The sequence below is a fragment of the Buceros rhinoceros genome, unplaced genomic scaffold (genome assembly GCF_000710305.1).
Source record: "Buceros rhinoceros silvestris isolate BGI_N320 unplaced genomic scaffold, ASM71030v1 scaffold23610, whole genome shotgun sequence".
Lineage (NCBI taxonomy): Eukaryota > Metazoa > Chordata > Aves > Bucerotiformes > Bucerotidae > Buceros > Buceros rhinoceros.
The window spans coordinates 38,107-56,581 of NW_010391678.1; the positions used below are offsets into that span (position 1 = coordinate 38,107).

The 18,475-nt window shown below is 43.4% G+C and overlaps 1 protein-coding gene across 1 annotated transcript in view; it reads left to right on the top strand.

The window, feature by feature from the left end:
- Positions 1 to 259: 259 nt before the first annotated feature.
- The window catches only part of HIC2 (hypermethylated in cancer 2), a 30,281-nt gene continuing 12,065 nt past the window's right edge, over positions 260 to 18,475 (top strand). The window contains exon 1 of the mRNA XM_010142731.1: positions 260 to 329. The gene's annotated coding sequence lies outside the window, so the exon portion shown is untranslated. The remainder of the gene's footprint in view (positions 330 to 18,475) is intronic.

Sequence of the window (18,475 nt, forward strand, 5' to 3'; positions counted from 1 at the left end):
CTCTACTTTGATTGCCACTATGAGTCTGTTTTTATTGATGAAGCCATTGCTGTGATTGTACGATACTGTGCTGTGGGCTCATCTAAACAGGGTCATTGATTCAGACCAAGGTAAGTTACAAATCTGAGCAGAAGAGCCATTCCCAATTAACTTCATCATGCTAATGAAGAGGTGATTGGGAATAGTTAATGAGGAATAGCTGTTCTGGAATAATCCCGTTTTAAGACAAACCCTCACTCTTTCTGTAATTGCATTCTAGGAAGCTATTCCGTACTGAATCAGCATGGGATAGAGTGCCTAGAAGACGTTCAGACCAAGCACAGCTAGCGGTGAGTGGGGCAATGCACACCGGGATGCCCTATTGCAACTATTATGAGTGAGCAGAAGAATAGCACAACTGGTTGCCTGTGCATCTCTCTAGAAGGCAACAGAAAATAGCGTATCAAAATCACTGTACAAAGGCCTCTCTTTTAGCAGGGATGAAGTGTGAGGTGCCTGTTACTGTCTGAGCGTTAACAGAATGCATGTTTCAGCTTGTAACTGATTACACTTTGATTAAATGTTGGGGTGTGGAAAGGACTTGTGTGCTTTTTTTTTCAATGTGTGTATATACATTGTGATGTGGGGAGCAATCAATTTATCAAACCCATCTGATTATTTGATAGTGGGGAAAGATAAGTGGCTGGAGGAAAACCTGTATTGTTTCTAATGTGGACAGAAAATCAGTTTAAAAGAAATTTGCACAATCTTTTTTTTTGAGCAAAACCTACACTAACAAAAAGCCAGTAATTTATAATGCCACGAAAATTTTGCTGCAGCATAGAATTTTGTGCTTGACCTTGCCAAGGAGGATGAGCTGGAGTGGAGATGGTGCTCTTGTCCTTTAACGCATTGTAATTGTGATGTAGTTGCTGTTAATTCATAGCTCTCCTGAATTCTGGAATTCATCTCTTCCCTTAAAGGGAAGGTGGCAGCCTGGAGTGGAGAAGCTCCAACTGCAGACCTTTGGATGTTAATCCACCCTGACTTTCTTAAGCTTCCTACTTAAATCATTATCTTAATGAATCACCATTACTGCTATCTTCAGTGCTACACAGCAACATGCAAATTTTAAACAGCCTGGGGAAAAGACCTTTTTGTCTGTGAAGTGCTCTGATACTTGCATTTAGATGTTGCCACGATAGGTACCTTGGATACTACTTTCTGCCTAAGCCCATGGATAGATCATGGGGTGTGGAGTATCACCAGTGTGTGTCTGCTAGGTGGCTCTGAGGGCTTGCGCCTGAGAGGAGATGGATGTGATTCTGCTGCTGACTGGAAGAAGCAGCTTTAGCTCAAGCGGTTGAAGCCAAGATCGCTGTCCAGGTTCATCACTCATCTAACTGCCTGTTAGCTATGCTTTTCTTCAGTTGCAAAACGACAAGGAGTTAAGGGAGCGAGGGGTCCCCCCTCAGCTCTGCAGTTACCATTTTGCCTTTGGGACAAGTTTCTTCACTTCTTCACTTTTTTTATAACAAATGTTCACATATCAACTGAATTTTCTCCCAAGTAGGCATCAAGAAATTTGAGACAGCAGGAAAATTACCAGCTTGCTAGGAAATTATTTGAGGAAGAACTGAACATACTGAAGCCACTGCAAAGTATCTCCAAGACTTTCAGCATTGCATTGTCCAAATTTTTATGAGAGGAGTCAGCTTGGCTAGGCATTGAGCTCTGCTCCTTCCGGCTCTCCCGGACGATCACTTGAGAAATGTTTACTTGGAAGTGGTGGGTACGGAGAGCAAGCCGTGTATAGCTGTTTCAGATGGCAAACCTTTGTGGTTATTTGCGATATGCACTGCAAGATTTGATTCCTTTATTCATTAAATCAGGAGCTGAGGAAGCTGTTTTATGCAAATGTCCTGGATGATAAGAAGTACTTTTCGCAAACTGCAAAGTAAATTCACCCACTGTCACCTTCTGTGGCTTAGAAGAAGAGCCTGTTCCCTTACTGCGGGTAACTTTTCCTCACCAGTAGTAGTTCTGCTTCTGGAACAATGGCAGGATAAAAGCCCAAGATACGAAGTGAATGCAGATCCTCTAGCCTCAGCTGGGAGATGACTGTATTACAGAACTGAGCTTAAATGCTTTTTCTGCAATAACATTATCAGTTGTCAAGTTGTCCTGGGAGAGTTAGGCCCACAAGAGGCCAGAACATGTGTCTCAAGGAGGGTGTCCTCATTAATTAACTGGGGAAGCCATCTATCAGATTCATCACTTCACAACAGAGTCAGGATTTCTGCTAGAATACCAGAAGTGATTTACACAAGAGTGTGTATAAATACGCGGAGTGTGTGTTTGTGTGTGTAATTCAAAAGAGAAAACTGAGGCGACTAACATTTGAGACTGAGTGAAAACTTAAATGCAACTTTTTCTCATTCCAGTCTTGGACAGTAATGGTGATGGTGTGGGCAGGTCTCTGGGTGACTCTCTAAATTGCTTCTGTGTCAGAGCTCCAGCAAGGGATTTGGTGGAATTTCTCATCCTGTTGAGTAGAAGGGATGTTCTATCCCACATTTGATTCCTTAGGAAACAGAAGGAAAGGGACTCTTCTCCCCAGCACTTAACAGACCCAGTGTTATTTTTGCAGGCACTCTATGCAAAATGTTCAGAAAATGAGATATCCAGGAGGAGGGTTTAGATCTCAACATGCTGAGCTGGTTTACTTTACTCACCTAGCTTTTGCATGCTGACTTATGCTCGTGGGTAGCTGTAGAGTTTTGGTGATGTGCAAAGGTTGTTATTACTAATAGTTCGCTCATTCAAAGTCAGAGGTTTGTAACTATGGAAGTAAGACGGTGTCTGTGCTATTATTTTGTTAAGCTGTCTTGAGCTACCTCTGTTAACTGTGTGTTCACAGGAGTCTGCGTTTGCTCAAATTGCCTGCTCAGTTTTCTGGTCAGGTATGCCGAGATGCAGTGTTTCAGCTCATAACTTTCTTTTGTGTTCTCTTTCTCATGGTGCATTACAACTGGTTCCCAGAAATTCTGAAATTGGGGTCAAACAAACTGTTCTGATGTTTCTCCCAGCATTTGCTAATTTGGCAGTATTTGAGCTGCTACTAAGAAGCACGGAGCAGCAGAGCACTGTGACCGACGGTGTTGTGACCAAGTGATGCACTCAGCACTACACAGGTAGATGGATTTGAATCTGCCAGCATATCTGGCATTAATTTTAAGGGCTTTGGAACCATGGTAGTTCAGCTAAAAGAGGTGGGGTGAGACAAGCAATTATGTGGAGCAGCTATATTTGGTGAGGCACATCTCTTGGGATTAGCAGGGGCTCATGAGGCAGGGTAGCGAACTGTGCATCACTCTGCCAAGTCTGACTGATCCGTCAGGACAGTCACTCGTTATATGGGGATGCCTGGAAATTTCTTAAGCCTGGGATGTTTGCTGGGATAAGCTTAAGTAAGTTTTCTTGACTGGACAGTATAGATTTTAATGCAGCAGTGCTTCCCCCCTGCTTGTTGGGGAGAACCATATACTTTCTGCTTCTCTGGCTTGTGGGACTTTCCACTGGATGTACAGGTGAAAGAAAGTAGCTGAGAGTTTTGAGCAGCTGCAAACTTGCATGCTTCTGGGAAGACTCCGAGGGGAGGAAAATGGCAGAGATTTGAAAGGTGAGAGCTTGACTGGCTTGGGTCAAAAAATTGAGAGATCTGTGGCAGCAGTTGTAGGGAGATGAAAAATTTAACCCATCACCTCGGCAGACTACTTAAGGGCACTGTCTGAAGTGAGCCCCCAAAAAGTTCTTGCAGAGAGACTCATGGCCAGCTGGGAGGAAATGCTGCACTCCCTGAAGAATGAACAAACTGTTTGTTTACCCAAGCTGGTAAACCAAACAGAAACCGTCAGTATGCTGCTATGTAAATACATGGTGTGCCGGTATCGTAAACACTCTGCAGTTCTGATTACCACCTCTCAAAGGCAGTGGAGGGCTAAGGAAGGTCCAGAGAAGACCATCAAAGACAGGTCTCAATTCAGTCAGTGTGATTTCTCTCTGTGCCATAGGGAAGAGATGACTTATTACAGAAACTGCAGATGTTTTATACTGTGATGAATGGGGTGGGGAAGGGGAGTAGGGAGTGATTCTTCACGGTTCTTGTGTTAACTAAATTGATTCAAAGCAGGCAAAGAGGAGGTGCTCTGTCAGGCAGCAGTTACCATGTGAAACTCATTGCCGAAGGGTGTTATGGATAGCAGAAGTCTAAACAGATTGAAAAATCGATGAAGGACAGATAAGTTCTTATTAAAAGTGATGGCCTAGATGCAACCTCTGGATCAGGAGATCTTTAACATTTGCACGGGATGTAAGAAGGAAAAAGACTGCCTGTACTCTATTTCACTGCTTTTCCTTTCTCGCCCTGCCCCCCCTGCCTTTTTTTTTTTTTTCTGGCCCTATTCAGGCTTTCAGGCTACTCCTGAAGAACACACAAGAGCCCTAGACCTCTGCTCTTACAGTAAGTCTTGGTTTTGTAGTTCAAAACTAGAGAGGAAACTAGCTACAGTGCAGGGAACTAGTTTTGCCTTGCAGCCCACAGGTAATGTAAAGCACACTGGTACAAAGACTGTTAGGAGCCCCGTGCCTCCTAGTACCCTAATAATGTGTGTTATAAAATTTCTCCGCAGCCTGCTTTCTTCATTAAAATTCTGACTTAACAAAAGCTGAGCTTGTTAATGAAGCTGTGAGTCACTACAATGTTTTTAGTTATTTTTCTCACTTTCTGTGATGGGTGCTACAGTCAGCCAGGTTGCCTGATAACGCACCTAATGAGCTGGCTTAGGCCTTTTAACTCCAGTGACACCTTGGACTGGCAGCTGCGGATGGCTGCCCTCGGAAAGGACTGAGGAGCACGACAGGGAGGGAAGAAGCAGCAAGCTGGGAAGGAGGCTGAAGAGGAGGCAAAGGACTGAAATCTCTTGTATATGCATAAAAGACAGAAAGTCTAATACAGAGCAGGGCTTATAGTTGTGACTGCAGTAGCAACAGTCAGTTGGTATTTGGGAGGTGAAAAAAATCAGTTTTACATTTTGCCAGACGATTGTACTGTAATACAGCAGTGCCTCCTGGCAGGGAAAGCAATGTAATGTAAAGCAGTACAGCATGGAAGAACAGTTGGAGAGCTGTCAGAAGCTGAGTAGCTTGGAACGCTTCCCCGTGAACCTGGGAGGAAGCAAGCTTGCTGCAGCGTGGCATTCCCTGCCCTGAGGAGGAGTACGGACTGCAGCACCAGCGTGAATAGCGCACCTTACAAACTCCTACAGCTCTCTGGAGAAAGGCTGTAAGAGGCTTTTCCAGGCAAAATAGTGAGAGTTTCTTTCTTCTCTTGGGAGATTTCTCTTCCAGCTCACAGAGCCCTTCTGAGTTCACGTGCCAGGCAGCCCTGGGGCAGATGGGTTTGTACCTGTCAGCTGTCATTGCCTGGCACACCTGCGTACTCCAGGGCACAAGGCTGCTAAAGGGGTAGCTAAAGGCTGGAGCTCTCTGAAGCAGAGGCTGCAGGAAAGCTGCCGGGTCTGATCTGATTGGACAAACAAGGAAGTAATGACTCATTTTTTTTTTTTTAACAGTTTGTATTTCCAGAGGGCTTTTGAGCATGGCATTGGCTTTTATTCCAGTTTTTAGATGTTGGATATACTTAGCAATTTTACTTGTGGTTTTTAATCCTCCCCCCGCTCCCTGCCCCTATCATTTTCCTTCCCTTCATATCCTCCGCCTCACTCAGCGCAGAAGCGGCTGTAGAAGCAGTAGCTTGGCTGCTCAGGTCTGAGCCCCAGCAGGCAAAGGGGAAGACTTCATTTCGGCTTGACAGGCAGCCAGGTCTGTGCTAGCAGTTAAGGTGTGAATTTTATAAATGGAAGTGTTGCCTTGGGAAGGAATAAACAAATAAGGAAATCAGTGCAGAAATGGTTTGAGAAATGTCATGGATTGTGAAGGCAAAAATGGATTTGGAAATAGCATGGGAAGGTTTCGTGAATACCTGTTTCTTCTGTACTTTTCACGTAATATCGTGTCTGATCAGGTGAAGGTCTGTCTGCTGTTCCTCTGCCATCTTCCTCATAGCAAATTAAGCTTTATCTTTTGACATTTGGCATGTGTTAAGACTTTTTTAGGGGAAAAAAGATTTCTCTCTAATATAAATTGCTGAACAGAATGTGGATAGGCAATCACAGCCTCTCAGTACCGATGCCACAGAAAGGGAAGTAGAATGCCTATGGTAGGAAATTGATAGGTACACTTCCTACTTCCATGGGGTGCAAGTGTTTCTCTTTCCCCGGTGTTGTTTATTGCATGTTTTAGTAGTCTTCATGTTAAGAATTTGTGGGGTATTGAGCAAAAGTCAAGTGCATCATAGATTAGTGGCTAAAAGCTACTGAATTGAAGAATCTTTTTAATAGGAAAAAATACTTGTGTGACATTACAATAGCTGCCTTAATTTTGATAGATATGAGTGAGTTTAGGTCTGTCTTTACTCAGGCAATCCTTGTCTTCTGCATGAGGAACAAGTTTGTAAGAAGGTGCTGGGCTTTTGACAGATGTAGCTGCTTTTGCAGGGAGACCCTGAGGCCATTTTTGCTGTTTGGGGTTTTTTTCCCCCAATTGATTTTATTAAATACAGTAAAGGATTACGGTTGAGAAAACAATGAAAGATTAAGAAACCTAAGATGCTTGTTTTCCTTTTCTAAACTGATGAATAAAAACTAGATATAATGGGAGGCAAATACCTGGTAGCTCTAGATTTTGAAGTACAAGGAAATGAATTTTAAATTGTAGTTTTAAATCATCAGCTACAGCTCACTTCTCTTTTATTAAAGAGTTTGTTTTAAATGTTAAATGTTTCAACTTAAATGTTTAGTATGCTTTATTATGATAAGAAAATTAAGTCAGAAAATTCTTAATGGATGGTTACTTTTTGAATTTTCAGGCAGTATGATTCAAATGAAAAATAAAATGTCTAGTAAAAATCATTGGCTGTTTATTAAAATAATAAAAGGAGGAAAATGTCAGCTGGATAAACACTGGTACAATAGAATAAATGTTACAACTGGAGACAGTGCAGCTCTCTGGTTAGCAAAAAATAATGCCAAATTGAGAGCAGATTATATTGAGCTGCAAATCCATACGATTTGGTAGTTACCAGCCACTGATCAGCCTTTATGAAAATAACTAGAGTGTAAATGTAAAACAAGATTAAGATCGGAGGCTTTAAATGCCTTTGACTTAAACCTACCCTTCCCCTGCCATTGGGTGCGATCTGAATAAAGGAGTAAGTAAAAGCACACAGAGCTGCATGGCCTGGCCAGGGTTTCTCCTGTATTTGCTGTGATGTGATACGGAGATGTATGAACACACAGAGGGAGTTTCCTTTATTAAGTCTCTAACGTAACACTTGGTCTCCTTTTTATTCCCCTCTCCCCTTCCTTTCTCTCTCATTTCTATTAGTCTCCCCCAAAATTTAAACAGGCAAGTTAATTCTGAATTTGTCGTACTTCTCAGGGTGTGTGAGCTGCCTCTGATTATAAGTGCATCTGGCCTCCTATTTTCCCATCTTCTGTAAATTTGATACAAACTGCAAGACATCCCTAAAGAGGTGGTTTTTCTTATTTCCTCCCAGTAACATGTTTGATACCGTAACTTTTGAACAATAAAATTAATTACGACCTTTTAGGCAGACAGTCCAACAGTGAAATAGCTTGTAATTTCTTTGAACCCTGAAATTCCACTGGTTAAATTGTGTAAAACTTTCCAATAATTTGTTTATATATTATTTTAAGAAAAAAACCCCTTAATTATGAGTCTGGTTCCTCAATAAAAAAAGATAGCTATCTGCTAATCATTGCTATGCACGAGATCACTAATTTTCTTCTTAATGACAGTAGGATTTTTGCCATTGTCCCCCATAAAACTTCTTCAATTATATAATAAATGCATTTGATTTAAGGGGAGACTCCCTAGGATTTTATGCCCCAAGACAGGCATGTCACAAAACAGCTGGAGGCTGGTGAAGAACCTCAGCTGGATGAAGTGCTTACAAGTCCTGACAGGAGTGGGAGCTGAGCATCTGGACGGAGGCCTGTCCAGAGGCTCATGGACAGCTCTGTTCTCGGCTACTCCGACTTGAAATGAGTTGTTTTGCTGTCACATAGAAACTCAGACTTTGAGTCTTCAAGGAAAGTGTGTGTGCTGCTATCTCCCTAGGGGCACACACAGCTCTGTCTGGGTACATGGCGAGGTTGCTCGTAAGAAGGCCCGGTTTTCCCAAAGTCTGAAATTTTTGTGGAAAAATGAAGTGAGATTACACTGAGCACTCCCGTACTGAGTGGGGGGGGGGGATTTTCTGAATCTTAGTTATTCTTAGATAACTGTTTCTGCATTGGACGTGTTGCTGATTATCAAGGTTTCCGGAAGCGCACATCCCATATATTACACAGTTATGAAATACAGCTGGGTCTCCCCTTGTCTGTTGGGGACACAGACCTGCTCTTGTGACCTGGTTTCAAGTTGCTCGAGAAAGACGTGACAGTGTGTATTCTAAGATTTCATGACAAATGTGTAAAGTTCGGTGCTCTTACTGGGCTGGCTGCTAACTGGCCAGAAAGTCACTGCCACTGTGGCAGGCAAAGAATAAAGAAAACACAAAGATGCTAAATCTTGGTTATGGGAGACTGCTCAACATTTAACCTCCTGGTGTCTGAGAATATGGGGTGGCATTTGCAACAGATGTTTGCCTGGTAATCAAAGACCCTGGCGCTTTTTATGGCTATGGGCTTGAGACCTCTTGAAAATGAGACATGCCAGTAGTGAGTTAGAAGTGTAGTGTTTGTAGGGGTAGATGGATTTGAGGTCCTGCTCATTTGTTTGAGAAGTGTGATGGAATGGCCCTATTCTGGATTCATTTGAACAGCAGTGGCCAGTGAGATGAACAGCTGACAGGGATGTAGAGTATGTGAGAATTTCCCTCTGCTTCTGACTTGTGCTGGACTGAGGAGTTGGGTTCATCGAACCCACTGTATCACCCAGCCCTGAAGGAGTTTTAAAGCAGAGGTGGACTGAAAAAGCTCTACCTACGCCACTTCATAATAATGTTTACCTTGGCATTGCCTTCATCCCTGATCGCTGCTTGTGATGCCTGGAGCTATTTACCACAGGGATGAGCAGGCAAACCTGATGTGTGCTCAAACCTAGAAATCTGAGTTAATTAACCAGTGGAATGACTTGTGGATGTGGTAGATTCCTCATAAATTAGACTTTTCATCAAGATTGGTGCGTGCATTCCTACTCGTGTACTCTCTCTTCTAAAAGCTGTCACAAGACTTGCTCACTGGAAAATGAAGGCACTTGTGCTGTTAAGGAAGAATGAGACAGGAGGATCCTACAGGGGCCCTGTGGTCCTCCAGCCCTGAGCCCATGCGTGCTGCTCAGCAGCTTCTCACATGCATTGGTACTACAGCCCCCTGTCAAGTAGAAGACACCTTTCATGAGATGGGCAGCATGGGGGCAGTTCTTCATGCTGAGGAATACCTTTGCATTGTGATGCAGAGCTATAGCTCAACCAAGTAGCTCGTCTATTTTTATTATCTGTGCCAATCACAGAGATTCGACACAAAAAATGCCATTAATGTATTTGCTGCCCTAAAAAATTTCTTGTTGGCTCTGTCAGTTGCTTAGGCCTGCAGCTAGTGTTGTCCAAGGCTTGGTGGAGAATTAGGTTGAAATTGCCACGGGGTGTTTCTTCCTGCACTGACTTAGAGATGTATGTGGCTCGCTCCCCTTTGTCCTCCCTTCAGCCTGCACTAGCCATATCTGCTGTTGTGCCCTGTCAGCACTTTCTGCTTGGGAATGGCTGAGTGGACTTCAGTCTCTCAGCCGTGCATCTTTTTTTATTTAAAGGAGATCTTCAGAGTGTCTGTTTGACATCAGTCAGTGGAGAATTTGCTGGTAATAACTGCAGAGGAGGGAAAGAAAAGACTACTTGAAGCCCTCTGTTCACTTTCTCTTGGCAGTGCCTCGTTTCTGCTCTTGGAGGAGGTCTTTTGCTTGCCCCGAATTGGTTCAGCCCCCAGAGCACAAATGCTCCGAAGCTGCAGTCGCAGGGTCGCTGTCTGTCTCCAGAAAGTCATGTGTCAAGGGGCTCTGCATGCTCTGGAGAGCAGCTCCCCCCGTGCAAGGAGTTACAGGATACTGCTGGGGGCAGCTACAGCTGGTATGCACTGGTACTAATATAATCCCGCAGGACCGTATCCACGAGACACAAGTGTGACGTGAGGTATTTAGGGAGACACACCTGTTCTAGGCGCAGGCCCGGGGATCGTGTGCCTTGGAAATGGACAGTTTTGGTGGAGCAGGGAAGACTCTCATTTCATCGACAGCAGGGCTTTGTTTTCTTCTTTCTCCCCACTTTCACATCATTTTATAATTCCCTACTATTGTGCAGTGCTGTGGCCTGTTAGCATTGAGCTGTTTCTAAGCCCAGGCTAGTGTTTGCATCTGAACTTTTTTTACCTCACTGTGCGATTCCAGTGTGATTAGCAAGAGAGAACAGCTTCTGGGCTGAGTGATGGTTTGGGTGTAGCTGCTCCCCAGAAAGGGCAGAGAATTCAGAGAATGTCATCTATGTGCGGGGTTGGGTTTTTTCAGTCCTTCACATAATTTAGATTTTATGTTGTGTTTACCTGTGTTTTTATTATTAGGCCTCTGTCTTGCAATTTGGAGCAGTAAATCACATAGAAGTGATATCTTCTTACCAAATCTTGTACAAAAATGTTTTGTCCCTGTGGTTTGAATGCTCCAAGTGTCTTTCCCTCTCTTCTTCCTGTCTGCACTCCCATCCCAAAAATTGTTGTGAAATGGGTACTTTCCACACAGAAGATAAAGCAAGCAAAGGCAAAATAAATTTCATGGTTGCATAGTATAAAGAAATTAACTTGCTTAGATTTTCATCTCCTTAGGTTAATCTGACACAGAAGATGGGGGGGTTTGCCATTGAAAAAGGGCTGTATTAAGATGGGGGGCAGAAATCACGGGGTCTGACATGACTTCATTCCATCTGTCTGTCTTGTCTTTTAAGTAGCTTGAAAATTTTTCTCTCAAACTTCTTTTTTATGTGCCTTATTTTTATTTACTGTGAAATCTTCTAGTTTGCCTCCATCTCACACCACATGCCCCTTCTTTTCCATGGAATCCTGTTCTTGATCAGGTTTTAAGTCCTTGTTGGTTTGGGACACGTTCCAGGATTGGGGTTAAGATTTCTTCTGTACCCGACAGCTTGCTGTGTGGAAATAGTAGCAACTGGACCATCCTTCCCTCCCATTTTCATTTTAAATAGAATTTGCCAATAAACATACAGTATGCCAGTTGTTTGGAGAACTAATAATGGCTGGTGGAAATAAGGACTTGTTAACCCTAACCTAAAAGATGGCTTCAATGTGGCAAAAGCCTCCTCATCTGCATGGGTGAGCAGAGGTGCTGACCAAAACCCATGGTCCTCTTTAGTCCCTGTATGCTGTTACTCAGTCTGACCAGCTCCAAAGCCTCAAATTGTTTCCCTTCCTTCCAGGCAGACACATTTTTGTACGTATTAATTGAAAATACCTTGATTATGATACTAAAAAGTGGAATATCTCATGGTAAGGGAAGCATCATCCTCATCTAGCTGTGGTGCCTCCCAAGCTAGCTTTGTATCTGTGCACACCACTGCGTTTTTCTGCACGGACATCCTAAGGTAGATGTGGGCTCACTGTCCTTGCTAGCTGGTAACGGTGGGCTCTCTCCCACCCCATCCCTCCTGGACCCTCCCAGAGTTAATAGATTTCCAACCAAAAACTCAATAGATTTATTCTGGGGGGTTTTTGGAGGGTGTGGTTTAGTTTAGTGGGGGGTTTTATGCCTTAACTGCACCCTGCAAAATGTCCTGACTGAGTTGTTTCCAAATACTGGCATCTCTAGGGAAGGGGTTATAAATTGCTAATTTAAAGCCTGAAACAGGATAATTAACTAACCAGTTTGATGTAAATGGCTTAATGGGGCTTTACTAGCCCCTTTGAACTTAAAGTAGCACTAAAAGTAAACTGTAAATACCTTCAAGGAAAGTACTGGCGTGCTTGAATGTGGGGCTGCTTGGTTGTGAGGAGCAAGCCTGCTCCACTTGCCAGGAATCCAGTGGTCTGTGTGACCGCAAACGTGTCAAGGGGGTGAGGGGACCAACCAGGTACCCCTTGGGGAAGGCTCTGCAACTACCCTCGTTCTTCCGGAAGCACATAAATTCTGATATATCAGGCTTTCAAACCTGCCCTCCCTGCTTTGGAAAATTTAAATCACAACCTCAGTTTAAATCCAACTGTAATGTATTTCATCAGGATTGAAGAAAAAGAAAAACCCTGAGGGGGAGGCAGCCACTAGAGTCCATCCTAATTTTCCTGGAGTTTTATTTGCATTAAGGTCTTTTGGCAAGTCCAGGCAGAAAAACTTGTTACACTTTGGTTTTTTTGCTGAGACAATGTACTGCAGCCCTGCAGCAGATTGCCGTTTCTGATACATTTTGGAGACTTTGGGGAGAACCTCTAAACTTTCCTTCTTCCTGGGCTGTTAACAAATTTCCAAGGGAGGAAGTCAACAACTATTAAGCATCTAGAAATTAAGATCCTTACTAAGTGGAAGCATCTTGCGTAGTTAGGTATTGATGTCGCTTGTGACTATGCAAACTGGGGTGTCTGAGAGGAGAATTTCAGGCCCAAAGGCAGGCAGGAGCATTCCCTTCTGTCCCTCCCTTTATGGAAGAGAAGCTCCTCCTGGTCCGAGTGCTGCTCTGCTCCATCTTCTCATTGCACATGCACCATGCAGTGTCAGCAGTAATTCACAAGAACGTTTGGGGTTTTTTTGTTGTTCCTCACTCTCACCACCATCTTTCTTCACCTATTGCCAGCAGCCTTCCTGGCTGCTGGAGGATGTTTTGGAGTTTGAAGCATGATCCTCAGTTACTACTGTGACCTCTGACACATGGCTTTTGCCTTTACAGCCAGCTTTGCGATGAGAGTTCTGGACCTTGGCTGGGCTTTCCTTCCTCCCCTGTGGCCTGAAGACCACGAGGCTTACCATAAGGCTGAGCCAGATGAGGGCTGATGTTGGAAGAGCAGATGCAGGAAGAGGCTGAGACCTAACCTTTCCAGTAGTGGTCCTGACGTGGATGGGCTAAAACAGATCATGATACCTCATCATCTGTAATGATGGATCTGTTTCTCTGTGGTTTGGTTTTTTTTGTTTGTTTGTTTGTTTTCCCCAGCTGGGGAAAATAATGGGAAATAATGTACCACTGGCTTTAAAAGAGAGAAACTTAAAAGCACTGAAGTCTGTTGTAGAGGGTAATGATGCAGAAGAGCTACATCTTATTTTAAAAAAACCACGTCTGACAGAGGATTCAGTCCTCCTCTCTAATGGTTCAGGTATGGGCCTACTGTATGCAAAGGTCAATGTGCTCTGCTGTGGCCTTTAGAAGAAGAGGTAAGAACTGGTATCTCTTTGCTCCTGTACATTGACTGAAGAAGTTGGCGCCATGGCACTACCTGCTTACCACTTCTCAGGTGTGTGGGTGGGAGCGATTAAAGGATTAAACTGGCGTTGATTGTGTTGGCAGGGATCTGTCAGCAGAACTGCCCAGACGCCTGTAGCTGTTAATCCTTCACTTTCATGAGCGCTAACCTAGATCACATATTTAAAAACATTAAAATGCACGTGCTGTTCGAGAGGGAGAGAGATACTTGCAAGCAGAAGAGCTCTGTACAGATGCCGTGTTGACGGCTGGAGGCTGCCTTCAGGGAACGCCAGAACACCTTAGTGCGCCAGCTTTGACATCTTGGCATCTGACGGGGAAATGCAAATACCCAATCTCAATCCATCATTCCCACGTGCTGACATGTATCCAAGGGGAACTTCTGTGAATATTGTTGTTATTCTATAATTTCAGCAGCTTTGTTACTTCCCAGCACCGCCCCACCATGTGTCCACTGAGTGCAGTGTCTTCCAGGCCGTTTATGCCAGATTGTTTGGATTTGTTTCTCTCATGAGGTGGCAAAAGGGCACTAGTGTGTATGTGCAGCAGAGGAACAAATCCTGTGTTTCGAGGGCACGGGGCTGGTTTTATGAGGCTTTTCTCTTTCTAATCCTTTCCTAACAAACTGCAGATTTTTAGATTCCTCACCAAGTCCTTTAGATAATATGGTCAATTAAAAACTGAAGGAACAGAAAAGCTTTTTCACGCTTCGCAGGGAAATAAAAATGAAATTAAAGAATTAGAAGCGGATTGCAATAATCATCCTTTCTTTTGCATGAGAGATGGTCAGAGTTGGGACTCCTTTCTGAAGTTCTGGTGTACTTTTTGTATCTTCTAATAACCATACTTTTATAATGAAAGTTTTATTCAAATAATAATAAAAACCACATATGAAGAAAGCTAGCGTGACTAAGAACGTCTGCTGTGCCATTCACCCTCTTGAAAGACCCAAACTCACTGGTCATTTCTGGGCATCTCAGTAAATTTCAGCACAGTTGTTAGTCCTATCTGAAGCTTTGCGTATCTTTCACTGGCCTTGTCTCTTCCAGGAGGAAGAAGTTATCTTTGAAAGATGGAAAAGCATAATTAATTTTTTTAACAATTTCACTAATTGTTATAAATAGCTGGCTTTAAAAACCCCCACAATAATCCCCCTTCCACTACACCTTTTGTTTTGAAATGTACCAGACCTGACACCCATATTTGATTTGTTGGTTGAAGAGTAACAGGGAAGATGTGAGCAGTAAACCCCAGCCCAGCTCTCTCGATGGCTACTGCTAGAGATGGAACAAATTACACCTAACAGTTCTTTCCTGACCTGTCCTCTGGTTTTAGAAACATGAAAAATTTCATCAACACTTTTTTCTGACTATTGCAAACAATAGAAAGTTGTGTAAAAATTAGAACATAATGAAGGCAAATTTTAGAGTGGTGTCTGCTGCAGGTCTTGGGCGTGTTCGTTGAATTGCCTCCTGCTTAGAGAGCAGCTGGAAAATCCAAGTCCTTCCCCAACATGTCAAAACCAACTTTTTTAAAAAAGGATGCAGTAGCTGTGCCAAAGCACCTTGCCTGTTCGTAAGCAAATGCACGTGTTGGGACTGCCTTTGCCTGGGCCAGCATTCTCACATGCAGCTGGCTGTATTAAATCAATTTGATGAATTACTATATACTGTCTAATTTTTCTACAGGCAGGTCCCTGCTATTTCTTGTCTGCACAAGATTAAACGGGCTTTTGCATTACATACCCTGTTAGAAGACTAATTGTCTGGAATGGCTCTGTGTATGCAATGCCTGGTCCTGAAAGGGTCTGGGGATTTGTCAGGCTTCTTACATGGAGGCAGCCAAGAAAGAAGGTGTGTGAAAGCCATGTTAACGTCCATGATGAAGGATACCTTACAGAAAGGAGAGTGCCACCTATGGCACTTCTTCAGGCTCTTTACAGTAGGCCACTGTTGTTTGGTTTTGGATTTTGGGGTGTTCTTCAGGCTGTTAAAACATATTCTTTGAGTGAGGTGCCTGCCAAGAAAATGCCTGGGGAAGGGAATAGAACAACCCTAGATGGGCTGACTTGATGGATCAGAGAAAGCTGGATGATGTCAGAAAATCTCTGACTATGGCTCATGAGGCATACTCTTCTCAAGTTCAGGAGCCTCAGGATGCGTGTTTTGGAGCACCTGCACTGTGGCATAACAATGCTACAATTTATTCAGCCCTTCTGTGACAGATAACTGCGTGTGGCTGAAAAATGTGCAGTCCAGGGCCAGGGACTGAAAGCGGTTAAATACTGGATACAGGTGTTTGGGAGAGCACAGTGCCAAGAGAGAGGTTTTAGTCCAAACATAGCTTCACTAAACTTCTCTTTGCATCCTCTGGCAGTCCCTTGGCACTGTTACATTAGTGGGCTCTGCTGGAAGAGTTAACGATCTAAGCATTGTAATTTTTCCCTTCCAGTACAAGGTGTAGTATCAATGTTTGTGGTGGATGTTAGCAGTAGTTTATACATGTATTGCTCCTTTGGCCAGGTCTGATCCTGTTTACGTAGCTATAAAACTACTGAGTTGTTTTATCTGTGTAATGGAGGTTTCAGTCTCCTGAAACCTCCTTTTTCTTTTTTTTTTTTTTTTGTTTTGTTTCATCTGTTTTGGTTCTATTTGGTTTTTTGTTTTTTCCTTAACCATTTTTTTTGCTGAGAGGGGAGAGCTCTACGGGAAGTGATCCAGCAAACTTAAAATCACCTTTTAGCGTATTGGGGTTTTTTTAAAACTCTTTCTCAAGCTTTTAAATATATGCATTTTCTCTGTGAATTCTGAGCGCCTATGAAACCTGCCAGCCAAGCCTAAATCTCGCAGGAGGTGCGGCCACATTTGTGTTCTCAGAGTGCTCTGGCACGGACACCTGGTACACCTGTGTCTCCTGCTAGTTTCATCACTGTCACAACTTCACCCCTCATGCCTGTTTCTCTGGTACCTCCTGTTTTTCCCAAGGTTATCTTCTATAAATAGAATCTGCTCCAGCATTTCATTCCCCCACACCCATCTTGAGGAGAATAATTACTAATGAGGTGGTTTTAATGGTGCTGAAAGAAGGAGGGCGATCCATTCTGCTGTGCTCTTTGAGACTTTTTTCAGACAAGGAATAAATACACAAATTGTGTAGCAACTTCCTTAGGTGACAGATGTAAAGTGACTAGCTTTTGAAATTCTTAATCTCGAGTATTTAAACAAACCTTTGATAACCCATGAGTTTTCTGAAGAATAAATTTGTGCTGGTTTTGGGACCCACAGAGTTCTATGCAAAGGTCTCAGTCTGAGCATAGAGTCTAGTCATTTCCTCAGTTGTAGTTAGACTGGTGGAGGTGACTGTGGTATATAGCATTCACCTGTCCAGAAAGCAAAACTGCTCAACCCAGGTTAAAAGAGATGCTTTGGATGGTGCAGCTATCTGTCAGCACTTCATGCAGCAGCCAGAAGATGCAAACGTTTAGAGCATTCATAAACCAGAACAATTCCTCTAAAATGAAAAAAAAAAAAACCCCAACCCTAAGTTAAAGGATGTAAGGGCTTGAGGTGATGATGTTGACTTTACTGTCCTCTAAACTATGCCTGCAGCAGCCCCAGAGCTTTGTTGTGTAAAGCAAGAGAAATGAAAAAGCAGCTGTCTCTATAGGCGGCACGGTGCAGCTGGTGAGCAGTTGCTCAGATAGCAGGGTGCTCTCTGTGCACCGAGCGCCTACAGACAGAAACGCTGGGTAAAGGAGACACTGCTGGCACACTGCAACATGCTGGCAAATCAGACTGTACTTGGTGGAAGGATAAGAATCTATTACAGCTCTTTAAAATCACCCTTGTCATGATCACGTCATGATAAAACATTAATTTCTCCTGTGTAAATAAAAGCATAGCACATTTCCTAAATAATCTCTTACAGTAAAACCAGATTGGTGCATAAACGAGTCAGACCGACCAGTCAACCTACAGTATTACTACCCAGAGCTCGGAATGAAATGGGAACGGCGGTACTTTTCAGGTTTTACAGCCACCCCTTTGCTCGACTTCGACAATTAGTTATTAGCACTAATATTGTGCTTTGTAAACTTACACAGTGCTTTATGAAGTAAGACGTTTCCTATTCTAAAGCTGTTGTAATCTTGTGGGGTGATAAGGGGTGCAGATCATCCCTTGGATGATCACAAATAGCATTAGCACTAAGAGTTTTATTAGTGCCAGTTCCTCTCAAGCCTGTGGCTCTTTTTTTTCTTAACAACACTTCCCTAGTCAAGTGCCAAAATAAGGATTTTGACACCTTGATCTTCCAGGCTGGAATAGCATGGGCATTCCTTTGTTCTGCTTATAGTGGAAGAGCAAAACCCAAGCAGAGTCTCAGCGCAGTGACTGTTGCTCTGCACGGGTTGAATCCACTGCCTTTGCTTGCTTCTCTCGAGACTCCAGATCTGGAGTTTGGGTGATGGCAGCAGAGAGCAAGCTCGGGAGGTTTGTGTGTGTGAGTTTTAAATAAACAAACAATGGAACAGCAACTTCAACAAATTGTGAGTGGTGCTAATTTGTTACAGTGCTGTCTTGCCTTCTGGCAGTGTTGAGTTAGGAGAAGCTGAGCAGACTGGAACGGATGCGGGAGCTGCTGGTTCTGCTCTAGGGTTCAGTATAAAATGCTTCTAGGGGTCCTCTCTTGACGAGCTTTCAGATTACAGGGTGAAGCACACGTATAGGCTGCCTGTCTCCCTTTCAAAACCAAATCTGCCTCGCTCTCCTTCCACTTTTTTTCAAAATGGAGAATTGTTTTAAGTCTTGATTCATGACAACAGCCTGTATTTTGTATGTGCTGAGGATTGCCAGAAAATCCTTGACCTTGACAGGATAGTGTGTAGGG